The 21,249-nt window shown below is 40.0% G+C and overlaps 1 pseudogene; it reads left to right on the forward strand.

The window, feature by feature from the left end:
- The window catches only part of LOC122037080, a 31,579-nt pseudogene extending 13,166 nt beyond the window's left edge, over positions 1-18,413 (forward strand).
- Positions 18,414-21,249: the final 2,836 nt, after the last annotated feature.

Below are 21,249 nucleotides of genomic sequence, written 5' to 3' on the forward strand. Positions count from 1 at the left end.
GTACCAAAAAGTAAGATATTAAGTGGCGAGCCATGAGAATCAATCCATAAATTAGCTTTTTCAAGGTCGTATATCGAGACTCGACCTCTTTCAATAGGTGGCTAAAGAAGTACACTGACTGTTGTACATCGTCCTGTTCTTTTACCAACACTACCCCCACGACCTTAGGGGTAGCTGACAGATATACCCAGAGCGGCTCTCCGGCTATAGGTTTAAACAATGAAGGCAAGGTCTCTAGGTGTTGCTTTACTTCCTCAAAAGTTTTGCTACACTATTTGTCTCACTGAAACTTAGCAGCCCTTCTGAGTATTTTGAAGAAAGGGAGCACCCGATCTGCAAATCGAGATATGAACCTAGAGAGTGTCATAATCCTGTCCACCAGCTTCTGTGTTTCTTTCAAATTCCTGGGCGCTTGCATATCTCGAAGGGACTGAGCCTTCGCCGGGTTGGCTTCGATTCCGCGCTAAGTAGCGAGGTACCCCTGGAATTTTCTCCCTCGAGCTCCGAACAAACACTTCAGTAGATTTAACTTTAAGTCATACTACCGCAGCGCGCTAACCAGAGTTGGGTTTGGGGATTTGGACTTGAGTTTGAGTTAAGTCCAGGCTGGTCAATCGATCGGGCGATCGATTGAACCAGAGTCCAATCGATCAGTGGATCGATTGGAGTGTGTTGCGATTGTGGGAAGGCTCAATCAATCGGTCGATTGATTGGGATGTGAAATCGCGAGCACAGAAGCTTTCCCAATCGATCGGGCGATCAATTAGGAGCTGCCAATCGATCGGTCGATCAATTGGGCAGGGGAGTTCTCGCGCGATCGCGAGAACACAGAAAGCTTCTGAATCAATCCACTGATCAATTCAGATGTTCCCAATCGATCGGTCGATCGATTGGGATTCGACCGTTGGGCAGGATGTAGGTGATGGACAGCTGCGATGGAGCGGTGCTGACGTGACAATCGATTGGGGATGGATTGGATCGATTGGGAGCACTGTTTAAAGCCTTGGCGGAGCGTTTTCTTCGCAGAACTTTGCGTTCTTCTTCTGCAATTTTCTACGATTTTCACCAGCGATCTTCTCCGAGATTCTTGCCAGTTCTTGAGGGTTCTTGGAGTGCATCTCCAAGATTCAAGAGGCAACAACAACACACAGTAAGTAAGCAAGAAGAGTGTGTTTTCACTTGTATTTTTGTATTTCTCTTCTTGTATAAGTTCTATTTGTGTGTTTGGGTTTGTACGAGGCTTCTCCGCCTCCGGCTGCGACCCAGAAGGAGTATTTCATAGTGAAGGAGTGAGTCGATGTGTGGATCCTTGGATTAGTCACCTCTTCTTGAGGTGGATACCAAGTAAATCCTACTTGTTAGCATTGTATAGTTTGTCTTCGAGTTGTATTCTGCTGTAAACCATCAAGACAAAGCAAACGACGCAAGCGCGCGACGAACCGCTATTCACCCCCCTCTAGCGGTCACAAAGGTCCCAACAATTCTGTCCGGAATCTGAGTCAGACGAAGGCCGGTTGAGATGGAGTCGATGTTGACGTAGAGGCGACTTAGACACACCTAGCGTATATGCACCGGAAGACGGACCCCCATGTGGAGCTGAAGGACAATGGTGACAAAAATGACTCTACTTAGGCTCTGCGCACACTCAGACAAGCACCCGGAATGTTAGAGACCAGAAATCAGGGAAAAAGTCCTGAGCGCAGACCCTCCAACACTCAAGTCAGATACTTTTCCTCTAGAAGAGCAGTGTACAAAGGAAAAAAAAAATTGTAGAAGACGAGTGCGAATGTGTGCGTCCATGTACCTGCTCAAGGGAGAAGACATCCCTTTTATATGATAATACGTACCTCTGGATCCTGACCGATATCAGAGAATGTCGGGTGTCAGGGCCTGTTGGGTGATGGAGGACACGTGACGCCCTCTTATTGGTTAAAAGAAGGTTCAATTCGCAAATGATAGCAGACCATTAGAATATTCCCTGACATATAGCAGTTATTTCCTGATAGGAGGAGGTTACGATTCTCTGACATTATTGTCACCTAGTGCTTCTTGTCTCGCGCGGGTTTAGTTACGATTGGCTCGGGATAACCGTTCGGGTGTGGCACCTGGCTCGAGTCTTGATGAAGGACACGAGTTGTGGCGAGGATCTCATCTTTCACGCCTGAATCACTTAAGGGCTAATCGGGAACTGTCTTACCGAAAGTGTCAGGTCTGACTATGCGAATCGAGCTGCGGAAACCCGACCAGTTGAGGCAGGTTAGGCATTACTCCAGGCTATATCTCATGTCTCAGATCTAGAACCTTGACCTGTCTATACCCGATTAAGAATTATGCGGTCGATGACGTCATGTGGTCTAACTCCTTCTTTCTCATCCTAACTGTTGACTGTCACATCCCTTTGATTTTTTACTGTCACGTCCTCTTAACTTTGGATTGTCCTTAAATGTCACATCCCTTTGATTTTTGACTGTCTGGTTTTATCAAACTCTATCTTTATACACCGTATCAATAATAATAATAATAATAATAATAATAATATAATTTCAGGAGGATGTTAAATTAATGGAGTATCTCGGAGTCAACGCATATAGATTTTCTATATCATGGTCAAGAGTTCTACCAAGTGAGGGAGCCTACTCGGAAGATAATAAGAGCTTAAGCAATTGGGATATACTCACACATATTCCCGGTATAATTATATTATATATTGAATAATTATAATACAAATTATATATTTAAGTTTTTATTTATTTATTAGATATTCAGGGCGAATCAGGGACGGCAGCAATGCAGAAATAGCAGATGATCATTACCATCGTTACATGGTGCCAATAATTTTTAAATATGCATAAATATTAATTGATTAATATTATTTTAATTAATATGATTTAATTGAATGAATATATTAATTATGCACAGGAAGATATAGAATTAATGGAATCTCTTGGAGTCAATGCATATAGATTTTCCGTATCATGGTCCAGAATTTTACCAAGTGAGTATTTTTATAAAAAATAAAATAAAATTATTTTCTACTATTTAAATTTAAATTTTAATTAATGTATTTATTTTCTTAATTTGGCAGGAGGGAGGCTTGGAGGAACTAATTCACTAGGAATTGCTTTCTACAACAGACTCATTAATGCCTTGTTGCTTAAAGGTAATCTTAATTAAAAACACAAAATTATTAATCCAAAATTGATTAATTATTTTTGTAAATGAATATTTTTTTTTTTTTAAATATTAGGAATAAAACCATTTGCTACCTTGAATCATTATGACATTCCACAAGAGCTCGAAGTCGGATACGGTGGATGGCTCAACCCACAACTACAGTGAGGACCTTTTTGCATATTTTAGAAAAAAATTGTAATCGTTTTATACAAATGAAGCTCACAGTGTGTGTAAATTATTTTCTACCAGGGAGGAATTTGGAGAATTTGCAGATATTTGTTTTAGGGAATTCGGCGACCGGGTCAAGTATTGGACGACTTTCAATGAACCCAACATCGTAGTTACTTATGGGTATCGGATCGGATCGTATCCTCCCAACCGTTGTTCGCGTGGATTTGAAGATTGTTGGTCGGGCAACTCAAGCACCGAGCCTTATGTCGCGGCTCATCACATAATCTTGGCCCATGCTACTGCAGTAGAAACTTACCGGAGCAAGTATCAGGTATAGGAAAATTGTATTTTTTTAAAAAATACAATTTAGAATTTCAAAATTATGGCATTTTACCCCTGAAAGTTTATTAAATTAGATAAAACAAGAAGGTGCTATTGGAATTGCGATGTCGACCACTTGGTTTGAGCCACTCAGGAATATAACGGAGGATTACAAGGCCTCTCAGCGAGCATTAGCATTTAATGATTAATTAACTGATTAATTAATTAACTCGATGGTAATTGATTAATTAACTCTTTAATTATTCTCTTAATTATGCATCAAAAAAATGTTAAGGAAAAATAATAATTCATTATTTTTTTGGGTGAAGGTTTCTTGATCCCATTATACGCGGAGATTATCCTTCTGAAATGAGGCAAATTTTAGGGTCCAGACTGCCAAAGTTTTCAGGGAGTGACAAGAGAAAATTGCAAAGTAAATTGGACTTCATTGGAATAAATCATTATACGAGTCTCTATGTGAAAGATTGCCCGGAGTGTGGAGCTGTGGGGCCCAAAGGCGATGCCCTCGTGCTCACCACCGGAGACAGAGATGGAGTCCCAATTGGAAAAAAGGTCAAAGAAATTTATTTTATATAATTATTTGAGGATTTCTTGAAATTTTTTTAGTCCTTTATATACTTTTAGATTCTTTTACTTGATTTTCATAATGTTAACATCTCAAATTTACTTAATCTCTATCTCCTCAAAGAATACAAAGATTCATACCTTGCACACAGCTCCATTATGACCATACTCCTTTTCATAAACTTTCTGGAAGCGAAGAAATCTTATAGAAATATAATAAGAATATAAGTGAAAATAAAACTAAATACTTTATAATGAAATCTTGCTTGACTTGTTAATCTTGTTGTTTGGAAATAGAAATGTCTCTTGATCGATTGAAAATACAACAACACTTTTTCCTTAGGGTCCTGAGAACTGGCGATGAAAACCTTAGATGAACTCCCTTTTATATGAATACTGTTCGAACTGCTTTTCGCCTCCTAATCGATTATGTTTTCCCCTAATTAATTGTCATGTCTCAGCTAACCATCCAACAACCTGCAGAACAACTCTTTTTCAAACCCTTAATCGATTGGTGAGGTATACTATCGATTTGACAGTTTTTAATCAATTGTCCCAATCAATTTAGAAACTTTCTATTCGCGAGAGAAAACAACATAATCTATTGCACAATCTATTCTCAAGCTCTTTCTCGTGACAAAGGTCCCAATCAATAGGCCCAATCGATCGAGAAGGGCTTAATTGATTCTCTCAATCAATTCACAACCTTTTTATGCTCTCACTAAAACAGGTTGATTGATTGGCTCAATCGATTGAACTTCAACCCAATCATTTCCTGTGTGCTCTTGCGAAAAAACTCTGAATCGATTGTCCAATCAATTCACATAAGGGTTGAATCAATTAGCCAATCAATTCCACATCAATTGATTCATTTTTTTAAAAAAATCTAATGTTTAATTCTTAGAAATTCATTTATTTGAAAATAACTGTTTGGAAAAATATATAGACTAGCATACTATATGAACATCCACTAGAAAAATTTTCAGATTTTTTCTTTATCTTGTTTCATTTTATTTACTCATATTTTTGATGTAATTAAAAGGAGAGAATTAATAGGTGTTAAGTTTTAAGAGAAGACTAAATGGTAAAATTTTATGTTTCAAATTATTTTAACATAAATCATTTATTGTTTAATTTCCCTAACTTTAACTCAGGTTGATGCACATTAAAAAGGAGACGATTGTAAGTATCTTGGGTTAGTTTTGATATTGATCAACTGAGTTAAATTAGGTCTTGTGTGTTTGATGCCTTGTGTCTAAGTATACAGAAACTTAGGAGTATAAAAAGTTGAGCGAAAAATGCAGCGAGTGAGAAGAATGATATGAAAAGAGAGCCAACGAGCTCGATGCATCCAAAGATGAGGAACTGCGAAAGAGTACACCAATAGAGCGAAAATGGTGTGCAAGGCGCATCTGAGGGATGAGAAGCCGAGAGGAAGCCTGTTTGAGGACGACAGAGTTGAGTTTGGGTGAGTTTAATTCTGAATGTCCGGAGCATCACCCATGGGACCAGAAATGAAGAATACTCAGCCTCTAAGTTGACCATTCCAAGCGCCCTGAATGAGCAGTCAAGCCATCACAACAATTGTCGAAGTGGATCAGTATAAGTCCACATCAGTAGACTCCAGGCGCCCGGAATGCATACAAGTGGTTGAAATGACCGAAATCATCTAGAACCATTGAGTGACCCGTTGCCAAGTGGATCAACTTGACCGAATCTAGGCGCCCGAGCTACTTCTAGTTGCTCGAAATGTGCCACATCAACAAATGACTATCTTAGCTATAAGTCTATAAAAAGAGCCCTTGATATTTGAGGTTTCTATACACACTCTGTACTTTTAATTTCCAATTTTGTATTCTCAAATATTGTTTTCAAACACTGTAAGGGGAGACTTAGCCTCCGACCCTTATCGAAGAAGGAGCTTGATAATGCACTTAATATTACCTTGGATTAGTATCCATCTATATTATAAACCAAGTAAAACCTTAGTCTCCTTGCTTTCTTGATGTTATTTCTTTTTAACTAAGGTGTATCTTTGCTAAGTAGAAAGCAAGAGAAATTATAATTTAAAATTTACAGGCTATTCACCCATCTCTAGTCGGTCCAACGATCCCAACAAGTTGTATCAAAGCCCAACTATTAAGAACTAACCACTGACTAAAACAATAAGAAGAATGGTCGGATCAAGCATTAACCCACCAAAATTCGAGGGAAAGTTCGCTTTTTAGAAGCGACGAATGGAGATATTTTTTAAAACCAATTTCGATATCTTATTAATAATTAAATATAGTTTTGAAGACCAAAGAATGAGAATAAAGAAGAAAAGGAAGAGTACCTACGTATTGACTTTGTAGCCAATGGTAAAGTAGAATTTCATTTTTTAAGCATACAACCACCTTAGAAAGTCAACTGAATTGATACTTACTACACCGTTAAAAAACTCTGAGAGAAGTTCCTAAAGCTTCATGAAAAAAGCTCGGAGGCCAAACTATCAAGATGTGACCTGCTCTGAAATCAACTAACCAACCTTCATATGGAAAGGTGAGAAATGGTGGCTCAACTACACGCAAAAATCAAGAAGTTGATCACTGGACTAACCAACTTCGGAGAAATGATGTCTAATTGAGATTCCCTCTGATATACAGTAGTCAACGTCTTTCCTAGAATCTAAGAGTGGACATCAATAGTGGATTTCTACTACATCTTGAAGGACTTGTATTTAGAAGAGTTATTTTCAACTTTGGAATTACAATAATCTCGATGTGCAGAATTTAAAGACATAGAAAAGTCAAACAACAATATCACTTTAAAAGCTAAGAAGATTGAACTAGATTCTGAGTCATCACCTGACAAAGATGAAAAAGAATACATGGTAATAAAATTAAATAAATTTCTTATAACTAACAAATTTGATAAGACATAAGCTAAGAAGTACGAGAACACAGGAAAGTGAGGTGCTATAACTACAGTAAAGAAGAGCATATCACGCCCTAGATTGAAGAATAAAGAAAAAGAAAAAGACAAAGGTGTTAGGACACTTTGAGAGCAAGAGGGGGGGAGGTGATTAGCTCCAATCGTTTCATTAATGATTTGTTGTAGTGGAAACTCGAAGTAATGCTAACTCATTAGATTTTACTAGGTCTCCACCTCCTTGAGGTGACTAATCCAAGGGTTCATTGTTCACTCACAAATACACAATGAAAATCTCCTTCTTGGAGGTGGAGAAGTCTCATACAAATTCATACATGAGAAAATACAACAAGGGTGCAACAAGAACAAAGAAATAAATACAATAATGAAGAACCTTGACCTTGATCTGTTATTGCACTAGATTGCCTCTAGATCGGTTGTAAAGTGTAGCAACACTTCTTTTACAAAACCTTAAGAATGGGCGAAGAATAGCGGATGATCCGGCAGTAAGAATGGGGGACCCCATTTAGCAGAGTCAACGCCACGTGGAGGTCGAAAGGTAAAAGGCCAACCAGAAGCTTGGCCGAGCTGATTATGATGGTGACGACCGGCTGAAGCTTCCGAGCGGAAGCGATACACCCCGGCGGGGAGTCGGGGTTCCGACGCTCATGATGAACAGTATAGTAGTGCCGAGCGGATGCCCCGCTTGGCCGAAAGAATAAAGTATCAACACTGCGAACAGTCCCGAGCACGCGACTAGGAAGCTCCCGAGCGGATCAGCACATCCGACCGGTCGGACGTGAGGAAACTGCCGACCGGTCGGACGCTCGGCATGGAGACAAGGACAGAAACATCCTCTGACAGCAGGTGATACGCAAGATCTTAGGGCATGGGCTCACTGTCCCATCAGAGACGTGCTCGGACTGTAGCAGTAAGGGGTCAGACAAACTCATCTGACAAGCTCATGCTAAGGTATGGCACAGAACATGTGTGCACCTCGGTATGAGTGCACATGCCTCTTCACAGCCCTATATAAGGGTCCTCACCCTTCGCCGGAGGTACGCTCTCTCGCATGTTGGAGCCTCATATCTGTTGTCTGCTTGCCTGACTTGAGCGTCGGAGGGTCGTCGCCGGGGACCCCTCCCCGGCCCGACTTATGTGCAGGTTCGCCGGAGCATTCGAGGATCCAGCAGAGAGCGCCACATCCCCAGCGTCCGTCGATTCAGCGACTCGGACATGATCAAATTGGCGCCGTCTGTGGGAACGCGCCTGTATTCGAGCAGAATAAATGGACGAAGCTGGACGACCTCACCGTGACGCTCTCCCAGGAGAAACTCGACGCTCTAATTGAGGCAAGAGCAGCTAAGCTCGTGGAGCAACAGAAACAGAAGGCTCAAGCTGAGCGGATATCTGAGCGGCCCAAGAGGAACGACCGGAGAAGCATTAGAAATGGGGGCAAAATAAGGGTCCGACCAGCACTCAAGTGGGAGTAACTCCTGCCCCGATATCGGTCCGACGAGGGAGCCATGATGAGTTTCGACAAGTATATATATTCTTCATCACTCCACGGGTATTCGGGAGTCGAGAAATTGGGTCAGAACCCTCGCTGGTCGGCAGGTCAGTTCTTTAGTTATCCTCTTTCCGTTGTAAGATTTATTATAATTCCTCGAGCTAAAAGCCCATGCCGCTCGGCCGGGAGTATATTAGCCAAGCCCCGAGCTCGATGGGAACCCCGGACCGTTCGGCCGGAGGTAAATTATCCGAGCCAAACGCTCGAGTATCGAAGGCCCCGGACCGTTCGGCAGGAGGTAAATTATCCGAGCCAAACGCTCGAGTATCGAAGAGTATGTTAACCGAGCCAAAGGCTCGATAGGAAGACCCCGTGCCGCTCGGCCGGGAGTATGTTAACCGAGCCAAAGGCTCGATAGGAAGACCACATGCCGCTCGGCCGGGAGTATGTTAACCGAGTCAAAAGCTCGATAGGAAGACCCCGTGCGGCTCGGCCGGGAGTATGTTAACCGAGCCAAAGGCTCGATAGGAAGACCCCGTGTCGCTCGGCCGGGAGTATGTTAACCGAGCCAAAGGCTCGATAGGAAGACCCCGTGCCGCTCGGCCGGGAGTATGTTAACCGAGCCAAAAGCTCGATAGGAAGACCCCGTGCCGCTCGGCCGGGAATATGTTAACCGAGCCAAAGGCTCGATAGGAAGACCCCGTGCCACTCGGCCGGGAGTATGTTAACCGAGCCAAAGGCTCGATAGGAAGACCCCGTGCCGCTCGGCCGGGAGTATGTTAACCGAGCCAAAGGCTCGATAGGAAGACCCCGTGCCGCTCGGCCGGGAGTATGTTAACCGAGCCCCATGCCGCTCGGCCGGGAGTATAGAAACCGAGCCAAAGGCTCGATGGGATAAATCCCGTGCCGCTCGGCCGGGAGCATATTAACCGAGCCCCAAGCTCGATGGGAAGACCCCGTGCCGCTCGGCCGGGGGTGTATTAGCCTAGCCAAAGGCTCGATGGGAAGCCCGTGCCGCTCGGTCGGGAGTATGTTAGTCAAGCCAGAAGCTCGATGGGAAGACCCCGGACCGTTCGGCCGGACGTATATTGATCGAGCCGCACGCTCAAGGATCGAAGGCCCCGAGCCATTCGGCCGGAGGTATATTGAACGAGCTGCACGCTCGAAAAAACGAAGGCCCCGAGCCGTTCGGCCGGAGGTAAATTATTCATGCAAAATGCTCAAGGACGAAGGCCCGAGCCGTTCGGCCGTGCGTGCGATATCCTTCATCGGCACAAAAAAGCGAAGGCCCTCGAGCCGATCGGCCAGGAGGTGTATATATTTAGACTCGTAAGCGAATGACCCGTGCTGTTCGGCCGGGCATAAATATTGTTCGAGCGCAGGATATGATACGAAGACTCAGGCCGCTCGGCCTGGTAAGGAGTTAGCCTTGAAAGGCCGACGAGCTCCGTCGTTAAAGATCGAGAGCCGCGCCGACCGACTATAAATATCCGCGCCGACGAGCTCCGTCGTTAAAGATCGAGAGCCGCGCCGACCGGCTATAAATATCCGCGCCGACGGAGCTACGAGCTCCGTCGTTAAAGATCGAGAGTCGCGCCGACCGGCTATAAATATCCGCGTCGACGAGCTCCGTCGTTAAAGATCGAGAGCCGCGCCGACCGGCTATAAATATCCGCGCCGACGAGCTCCGTCGTTAAAGATCGAGAGCCGCGCCGACCGGCTATAAATATCCGCGCCGACGAGCTCCGTCGTTAAAGATCGAGAGCCGCGCCGACCGGCTATAAATATCCGCTAACGAGCTCCGACGTTAAAAATCGAGCCGCGCCGACCGCTATAAATATCCGCGCCGACGAGAGCCGCGCCGATCCGCTACCGACCGGCTATAAATATCCGCGCCGACGAGCCCGCTTAAAGATCGAGAGCCGCCCGACCGCTATAAATATCCGCTACCGACGAGCTCCGCCGTTAAAATCGAGAGCCGCGCCGACCGGCTATAAATATCCGCTAACGACCGCCGTTAAAGATCGAGAGCCGCGCCGATCGGCTATAAATATCCGCGCCGACGAGCTCCGTCGTTAAAGATCGAGAGCCGCGCCGACCGGCTATAAATATCCGCGCCGATGAGCTCCGTCGTTAAAAATCGAGAGCCGCGCCAACCGGCTATAAATATCCGCGCCGACGAGCTCCGTCGTTAAAGATCGAGAGCCGCACCGACCGGCTATAAAAACCGAGCGGAAAACCGACGAGCTCCGTCGTTAAAGATCGAGAGCCGCGCCGACCGGCTATAAATACCGAGCGGAAAACCGACGAGCACCATCGTTAAAAATCGACAGTCGGTCCGGCGACTATAAATACCCCGGGCGTACGAACGAATATCAGAGAATAAGAAACCGCGGAAACCATAAGTATTAAAACATTTAGGCCCGCTCGGGCGTTGGTCCTTCGATACTTGGCACAGGCTAGATACGTGTAGAGCGAGTAGACCCTCCCGCTCGGACACACAGTCCAGTCAGTCGGACTTAATCACCTCCTTCGACTAGACTTGAAGGGGAGGCAAGTGATCCGGCAGTAAGAATGAGGGACCCCATTTAGCAGAGTCAACGCCACGTGGAGGTCGAAAGGTAAAAGGCCAACCAGAAGCTTGGCCAAGCTGATTATGATGGTGACGACCGGCTGAAGCTTCCGAGCGGAAGCGATACACCCCGGCGGGGAGTCGGGGTTCTGACGCTCATGATGAACAGTATAGTAGTGCCGAGCGGATGGCCCGCTCGGCCGAAAGAATAAAGTATCAACACTACGAACAGTCCCGAGCACGCGACCAGGAAGCTCCCGAGCGGATCAGCACATCCGACCGGTCGGACGTGAGGAAACCGCCGACCGGTCGGACGCTCGGCATGGAGACAAGGACAGAAACATCCTCTGACAGCAGGTGATACGCAGGATCTTAGGGCATGGGCTCACTGTCCCATCAGAGACGTGCTCGGACTGTAGCAGTAAGGGGTCAGGCAAGCTCATCTGACAAACCCATGCTAAGGTATGGCACAGAACACGTGTGCACCTCGGTATGAGTGCACATGCCTCTTCACAACCCTATATAAGGGTCCTCACCCTTCGCCGGAGGTACGCTCTCTCGCATGTTGGAGCCTCATATCTGCTGTCTGCTTGTCTGACTTGAACGTCGGAGGGTCGTCGCCGGGGACCCCTCCCCGGCCCGACTTCTGTGCAGGTTCGCCGGAGCATTCGAGGATCCAGCAGAGAGCGCCACATCCCCAGCGTCCGTCGATTCAGCGACTCGGACAGGATCAGCGGAGAAGAAGAAGTGTGTTTGAATCTTCGTGAAATCCTTTTATTGTGTTGATTTAGGTCTTCCAATCGATTACCAAATCAAATTAGATTCAATCTAGTTGTCCAAATCTTGCAAGGACTTTTTTCTACTTCTTCCAATCGATCACTTGATCAATTCACTTTCGGATGAATCAATTACGTAATCGATTCACCAAGCTTCTATTTTCTCACAATAAAACTCCCAATCAATTGGGCACCTTCCCAATCGATTCATGTTGGTGAGAGTGCTTCTCCCAATCGATTACCCAATCAATTGAGAGAGACTGAATCGATTACCCAATCTATTCACCACGCCTCTGTGCTTCGTGAAAATTATATTCAGTCAATTCACTGATTGATTAACATTAGCCATGATCGATTCATCAATCGATCCAGAGCCCCACTGTGGTTTCGTGAACACACTCCCAATAGATCCACTAATCGATTGAACTTGGGCTAATTGATTACTCATGCCTAAAATCTGAATTCGAGCTTAGCTCAACTCTAAAGCCATCCATCACTCGTTGAGACTTCTCTTTGCCTAGCATTCGGTCACCCTTAACCTGCTATGACTTCTTCACTAAGTGTCTATTCAATCCTTGACCAACTTGGACTTTCCCTTGCCTAATTCCCAACTTGGATTTCTCACGTACCAAGTGTTTAGCTCATAGCTAATCCACCTTGGACTTAACCTAGTTCACAACTAGATTTGCCTAGTCCCACTAGGACTTTACTTGTGCCAAGTGTTTAGCTCCCCAGCTAATCCACCTACCTTAAATTTAACCTAGTTTCCAACTATGTTTGCCTAGTCCCACTAGGACTTCACTTGTGCCAAGTGTTTAGCTCCCAGCTAAACTACCTTGAACTTAACCTAGTTCCCAACTAGGTTTATTTAGTCCCACTAGGACTTTACTTGTGCCAAGTGTTTATCTCTCAGCTAACCCACCTTTGACTTAACCTAGTTCTCAACTAGATTTGCCTAATTTTACTAGGGCTTCTATTTGTCTAATCTCCAGTTAGGAATTCTCGTTTTCCTAACTTCCAATTAGTTCTTTGCTAGTCAAGTCTCTGATCATCCTTGACCCACTTGACTTCTCATTCACACATATTATTCAAACATCGAAACTCAAGCTCGAGCCTGTTGGGATATGCTCGATGCGGTGTGTGCTAAAACACGTTTCGTAAACATGCGCAGCAGAAAATAAAATAATAATAATTTCTAAATTATTACATCACACACACCATACGCATATAAGGATACAATATGCTAAACATGATCGCATAATTAATTTTTTATGGAAAGTAAATTTACGCTAGGTATGCCTTAGGAATGACCTGTAACAAGAAGAACATCAATTGTAGCGATGTTGTCGAACCTCGCCTCTATTCGTATCCACACTGAGCTCCTCAAAACAACTCCTTGAGTATAAGCCTCTCCTTCAGAAGTTACTAGCCACAAGCGAAAAAGAGGGATCAAAAGGAAGAGGAAGAGAAGCACACAAGGAAGAGATTTCTTCCTTGTGGTGGTCACGACAACAAGGGGAAAAGCTTCCCCTTATTGGCGGTGGCAAAGAGAAAGGGGAGAGGGAGAGGAGAAGAGAAATTATCTTATATCCACTTGGTTCAGGAGCTACAATGAGTTGTACCTCGTTCCTTTCACTCGTCTTATATCCACTTGGTTCAGGACATGATCTATGTGTCTTATCCCCACTAGGCTGACTACGTCATACCTAGCCCAAGTAATACTTCCTCGTTTTGAGGATTCAAATTACTCATACATGTGTACAAGAGTCTCACACTCTTAACATATGATGCTTTAGCCAAACACTTTGAGTAATAATCCTAACGAGTGGGCATAGGGTATACATCTCCTTGCAAGAAGATGTGAATCCTCTGTGGGCTATCCAACACCTTCAGGCACTTCAACTTATACCCAATTATCCCGGGTCCACACCTCAATGAGATGCTTGCTTAACATGTCAAAATATAAGTCTCCATGACCAAGATGACTTATATACCTCAAGTTGAAGGAAACCTGCACTCGTACTACAGTAAAAACTTCATAGACATATCTATATATATATAAAGAGCCATATGAAATCTTACAACGAGTCACTCTAATGAACTAGTTACCATAACCGACATCCACGTTTAACTCTCGACATCTCAATGTCTCCAACCAGTAAGAAAATAGCTGCTTGACCGAACCAAGGAGTATAATCTATGCTAGTCTTACATAATTGATGATGTTCGAAAGCATCAATTCGATGACTAGGAAAATTTCAATATATTCATAATTGCGCATGTAGAGATAATCACTAGTTGTGATCTAATCACAAATTCTCTCATGCTATGAATTATATTATGGACATTCAGTAAGTGAGATTAAGACAATCAAATATATAATATATCAATATGCACTCAAATAGTGAATATATACTTATCAAATAAATAGAAAAAATCATAAGGCAATTGCCTTAGGACATCCCTCAAATTATAACAAAGCTAACTCAAACTTAGTCAACCTGTCAACCTTGACCCAAGGAAGATTGCACCAACAAAAGGGTCAAGAAGGTCCAAGCAAAGGAACTTTAAAACAACATGGAACAAGTCATCATCAGAAGAGTCCGAGACTGAGAAATATGCCGGATTAGCACTATTGGCCAACCACCAAGAAAAAGACGATGAAAGCATTCAGGAGAGAGCATCGACGAAGGAGGAGCATTCACCTATGAATTCAACACAGTAAGTGAGGTACAATTCTTATCTTCTGATAAAATGCATGATAATATTAAAATATTATCTAGAACTCTATGTAAAACTAGGACCAAATATATAAATTCAAAGAAAGACTATGCATGCTTATTAGAAGATTTTGATAAAATTAAGATTAAAAATTAAAAATTAAAAATTAAAAGATCAAATAGAAATGTTAGAAATGAATCATACATACTCAAATTCAAACTTCTTATAAGTTTCAAATTTTAGATATTATAGAGGGTCTAATTGGTACGTTAGAAATTATAAAGATCAAATTATAGAAGTATCAAAAAATGATATTCCTAGAAAATATTTAATCAATTCAGTAAGTAAAAATTTATATTAGATTCAAAAATACATTTTTACCTGTTAGATTATTTTTTAGATTTAATTGTTAGAAATTAATTTATATTATTTATTAATATTATTGATAAAATTATATTTCAAAAACTTTTTGTTCAATTTTCTTTATGTTTAAATTTTTTGATAAATAAATATGTTAACTATTAGCATTTTTTTTCAAAATTTTCAACAATTACATAAATTTTTATGAAGTTTTTTTTACTAAAAATAAAATTTTAAAATTAAAAAAAATTCATAGATTAATTTTTAAAAATTTGTTTTTTTTCAAAATTAACCAGATTGTGAATGTTTAGAAAAATTAGTAAGATTTTTAGAAGTCAAAATTTATTTTAAACATTTATTTTACAAAAAAAATACTCATGTATATCAAAAAAAATATTTTTTTTAATACAATAAAAATAATATTCTATGATTAGATTGATTATGTCGTACATTAATTGTTTTTGATATTTTTAGGAAGTTCTTTTTTTTTAGAAAATCTGATGTTTAATTCTAAGAAATTCATTTTTTTTTTTAAAATAACGACTTGAAAAAATATATAGACTTGCATACTATATAAACATCCCCTAGAAAAAATTTCATATTTTTCTCTCTATCTTTTTCATTTTATTTACCCATATTTTTGGTGCAAAGGGGGAGAATTAATGGGTGTTAAGTTTAGAAGAGAAGTAAATTGTAAAATTTCATGTTTTCAATTATTTTAACATAAATCATTTATTATTTGATTTCTCTAACTTTAACTCAAGTTGATATACATCAAAAAGTGAGAGATTGTAAGTACCCTAGTTAGTTGTGATATTGATCAACTGAGTTAAATTATGTCATGTGTGTTTGATGTCGTGTGTCTAAGTGTGTAGAAACTTAGGAACATAAGAAGTTGAGCATAAAATGCAGCGAGCAAGAAGGATAACATGGTAAGGAAACCGACGGGCTCGGTGTTCGAGGGATGAGGAGCTGCAGAAAAGTATACCGGTAGAGCAAGAAGTGTGCATGAGGCGCATCCAACGGATAAAAAACCGAGAGAAGACCCGCTAGAGGAGAAAGACGGAGCTGAGTTCGGGTGAGCTCAATTCTGGATGTCGTTAGCATCACCCATGCAATCAGAATGAAGATTAGTCAACTTCTAAGTTGACCATTCTAAATGCCTTGATGGGCGGCCATGTTAGCAGAGCCTTTGCCAAAATGGATCAGCACGAAGTCTACGTCAACAGACTCCAGGGGTTCGAATCATATACAACTGTTTGGAATGACTGAAACCATTTAGAGTCATTAAGGGACCCGTTGCTAAGTGGATCAACTCGACCGAGTCGAAGCACCTGAACTGCTTCCAGGCGCTCGAAATGTGCCACATCAACAAACAAATATCTCCGCCAGACGGCTATAAAAAGAGCCCCTGATGCTCGAGGTTTCTACACACATTTTGTACTTTCAATTTCCAATTCTGTATTCACAAATATTGTTTTCAAATACTATAAGGGGCTACTCTGCCTCCGACCCTTGTCAAAGAAGGAGCTTAATAGTGCACTTAGTATTGCCTTAGATTAGCAACGATCTAGAATGTTAACCAAGTAAATTCTTAGTCTCCTTACTCTCTTTATGTTATTTATTTTTTAACTAATGTGTGTATTTTTGAAGTAGAAAATAAGAGAAGTTATAATTTAAAATTTATAAGCTATTCACTTCCTTTAGCTGGTTCAACGATCCTAATAGTTAGGACTTTCGTTTGCTAACATGTGATCTTCTTTGATCTACTTAGACTTTCCTTTATCTAGTCCCACTAGAACTTCCATTGCCTAGTTTCCAACTAGGACTTTATTGTCGCCTAATTAACCTCTAGTTAAGACTGATCCAAAAAAGTATCCGATCATCCCTTGACTTACTTAACTTCTTTCTCACACATTGTGAAACATGGAAACTCAAGCTTGACCTAACTCAAGGTTAGTTAAACTGGTAAATCTTGACCTGAGGATAAATACACTAATAATATTTCCTTTTTTATATTTAATAATATGTTTAAGTTAATTATGCTAAGCCATTAGCTCAACTTATATCTTAATTCTATGTCAAAACCTGAATACAAGATTTCTAATTTAAATCCTACATATTTCATCCATATGATTTGATTTGACCATGACTCTAATACCATTTACTAAAATAAAAAAAATTATATATTTTTATAATAATATAATATTATTTTTTTAATCTGAACCTTTATAATTTTATTTTTAGACTCTGAAAAAAATAATCGTAGCAATCAATAAATCTGCCATCTTATCAATTCACCATCTTCTTCCTATATTTTTAATATAGGAATATTCCCCAAAATCAAAATATCATGAAAACCTTGTAGCTAAAAGTTTTCGTGAGATCCACCTCCAATATAATATATAATCTGTTCTTTCTTATGCATTTATTTAAATTATTCATATTTCATTTACATTTATTTATTTATACACATACAGACAGCCATGACAGACATGTTTGTAGTTCCACGTGGCATGGAGAAGATCGTGATGTACATGAAGCAAAGATACGAAAATATACCTATTTTTATCACAGAAAATGGTTAGTATATATGCTCATTAATTATATTACATGCGAAAATTAATGATGAGAATTTCAATATTTTTTTATTATTTTTATATAAAATTATTTATGAAATATAAATTTTACTCAGGATATCCACAAAAGAGTGACCATAGGACTCCATTGAAAATACTGTTAAATGATAAGGAGAGAGTGGAATACTTACAAACCTACCTCACTTCTTTGCATCGAGCAATGAGGTATAATTAACCCATCAATTAATTAATTTTATACGATAGTAATTGTGATCTTAATGAGGTTGATTAATGACTAATGATGATTAATTTTGGCTGTAGGCAAGGTGCTGACGTGAGAGGGTATTTCATATGGTCTTTGATGGATAACTTCGAATGGTTATCTGGGTATAGTTTGAGGTTTGGATTTTATCACGTCGATTATGAAACACAAGTGAGGACTCCAAAGCTCTCGGCCACTTGGTATCAAGAGTTCCTTGACAATTCAAAATTGCTAATTAACGAATTGTAATTAAGTCGTCCCTAGGCGTAGCATAGCTAGGGGCGCACGCGTGATCGAGAGTCACGGTTTAATTTTTAGAGTGTCATTATTTGAAGTTAACATCATAGTCATACATTTTTAGCTGTGTACCTGTATTTACTTCCCTTCATATTCATAGGACGATGCGTCTTAATCATGCACTTTTTATGTCACTTTTTAATATAAATTTATAGACGATTAGTATTATTATTGATGTGACGGTTGTACATTTATGATATGTAATTAAGTTGATTAAGTGGAATTTGTTCAATTTTATTTGTATAATAATTATATTTCAATGGCATCATCTGTTGTGATAGAAAGTATTTTATTTACTGATATATCTACTAAATTTATAATTGATAATGTACTAATATATTTATTAAAAAAGGAAAAAAAAATAAAATAAAAAAGAATCTTTTTGTTAAGATATGAAAACGTTGTGCTAGACAATTTGTCGATGTTATTTTTTAATCTAAATTTGTGGGCCATTAGTATTAATGCTGATTAATCACGTAATTAGTTACTTAGGATGATTTTTGTTAGTGCAATTGACTCCTAGTCAAGATTGATCGGGTTGATTAAACTTGACTTGATTTGAATTGAAATTTTGATGTTTGATCAACATGTTAATTGGTCGAGACGTTAGGTACGCCAAAGTTGAATATAATGAATATTTGATAGTCGATCAATATGTTAGTTGGTCGAGGAAAAGTCAAGTAGATTAAGGATAGTCAGATACTTTTATAAATTGAGGTCAACTGAATACTTGACAAGATGAGAATTCAACTTTTATAAAACTGAAACAGGAATATTAGTCGATTGACTAACATTATGTTAATTGCAATTTTTATGCTTATGATACATCTTGATGATAATATATGTTGAAAAATAGTCTAAACTTAAATAGATTATCAAACATAAAAAAGAGGGAGATTGTTGATACAATCATGCCCTGGGTGAGAAGTTTCAATGATTGCCAATTATTTAAGTTTAGGTTAATACATTGGATCTAACTTGAGTTACAAGTTTGCAAGATAAAAGAAGCTAAGAAGGTCAAGGATCGAATTATTGGCAAGATGAAGTCCTTATAGGTTGGAAGACTACATGCAAGGTAAGCTAAGTGCAAGAAGCTCGAGGATCGGATTCTTGGCAAATGGTGAGAACCCAAGCAGATCACATACTAAGGTAGATGAAGACTCGAAGATGAGGAAACTCCAGACAAAAAGTCTAGGAAATAGGAGGCTATCTAGCATGAGGTAATTGGAATCAGTTGATGTGTTTATCAATTGATGGGTAACCCTAAACCCTTCTCAAATTAATTAACCAATCGATTATGCACTAGCTTAATAGATTGGTGCAATCGATTATCAAGCTCTCTGTGACGCATAAAGAGTTGCCGAATCAATAGCACAATCGATTATCAATCGATTGGTGCAATCGATTATCAATCGATTGGTGTAATCGATTAGCAACTTTCTGCAAGGACATAGAGTTGCCAAATCGATTACATAATCGATTAGGTTCTGGTACAATCGATCAGCAAGCTCTCTGCAATACACAGAGAGTTGTCAAATCGATTGGACAATCAATTAGGAATGTCTAATCGATTGGTGTAATTGATTAGCAAGTTCTCTGCGACGCACTAAGAATTGCCGAATCAATTGCACAATCAATTAGGCATGTCTAATCGATTGGTGTAATCGATTAGCAACTTTCTGCGAGCGCACAGAGAGTTGCTGAATCAATTGCATAATTGATTAGGCACTAGAGTAATCAATTGGTGAAATAGATTAGTGGTTTTCTATGAGCACACAGAGAGTTTTCGAATTGATTGTAAAATCTATTAGGAATGGCTAATCAATTGGTACAATCGATTAGAATGCTTTCTTTGTGAGGAAACAAGGTTGGTAGATCGATTGTGCAATTGATTAAGGTTACAAATCGGTTATAAACTCCCACCAATCGATTAAGATTCAAAATGGAGTAATCTTAGCCATTGATATGAAGTCAGTGACCGTTTAATGGATAAATCATAAATCCATAATCGATTAAGGGTTCTTGATAATCGATTAGCTGCGACGAAAAGTTGAGAAACAACTAGATTTTGAAGCATTCAAAGGGGAGATTTGGGCACGAAGCGAAACTACTGTTCCATTACTATCATCCCATGCTAAGCTCTCATTTTCAATCTTCAAGCAATCAAGAAAAGGAGAACCAAGCCAAAAACTTGTAATCCTTCGTTTCTTCTTCTTGTTAGGACACTCCGGGTACTAGAGAGGTGAATAGCTTCGATCGCTTCGCCAATGATGATTTGTAGCGGATATCTTGAAGGGAAAACTCACCAATGCAAACACTTTAGATTTTACTTGATATCCACCTCCTTGAGGTGACTAATCCAAGAATCCACACTGTACACACACTCCACTATAAAAAATTCTCTTTCTCGAAAATACTCTGGAGGTAGAGAAATCTCATATAAGCTCAAACACAGAAGAATACAATAAGAACAAGAAAATAAAAACACATTACAATAAACACCTTGTTTGTTTGATCTCTTGTTGCTTCAAATGCCTCTTGATTGATTGGAAATACAATAACCACTACAACAAAAACTGCAAACGACAACGGATATTATCCGTTATCGTAGGGTAAAAAAACCGTTGTAACTGAGGGTGTTGTAGAATGTATTGCCCTACGACAATGGTTTTGAATCCGTTGTCTTTGTAGACATTTGACAACGGTTTTTATCCGTTGTTGTTTATATGCCCAAAATTTTGCTACGAAGGATACGACAACGTTTTAAAACCGTTGTGGTAGATAATTTCAACAACAGAAATAAATCGTTGTGGTAGATACGTTTTACAACAGATATAAACTGTTGTGGTAGATAATATTTGACATGTTTTGTTTTTTTTAACAACAGTTTTAATATATTTTACAACGGATAAACCCGTTGTCTTTTATCACTTTTTACAAAAAAAATTCGTTGTGATTTACCTAGTTTTTACAACATTTTTAACTGTTGTCTTTAATGTTCATTAATACCA

This window comes from Zingiber officinale, unplaced genomic scaffold (genome assembly GCF_018446385.1).
Source record: "Zingiber officinale cultivar Zhangliang unplaced genomic scaffold, Zo_v1.1 ctg232, whole genome shotgun sequence".
NCBI lineage: Eukaryota > Viridiplantae > Streptophyta > Magnoliopsida > Zingiberales > Zingiberaceae > Zingiber > Zingiber officinale.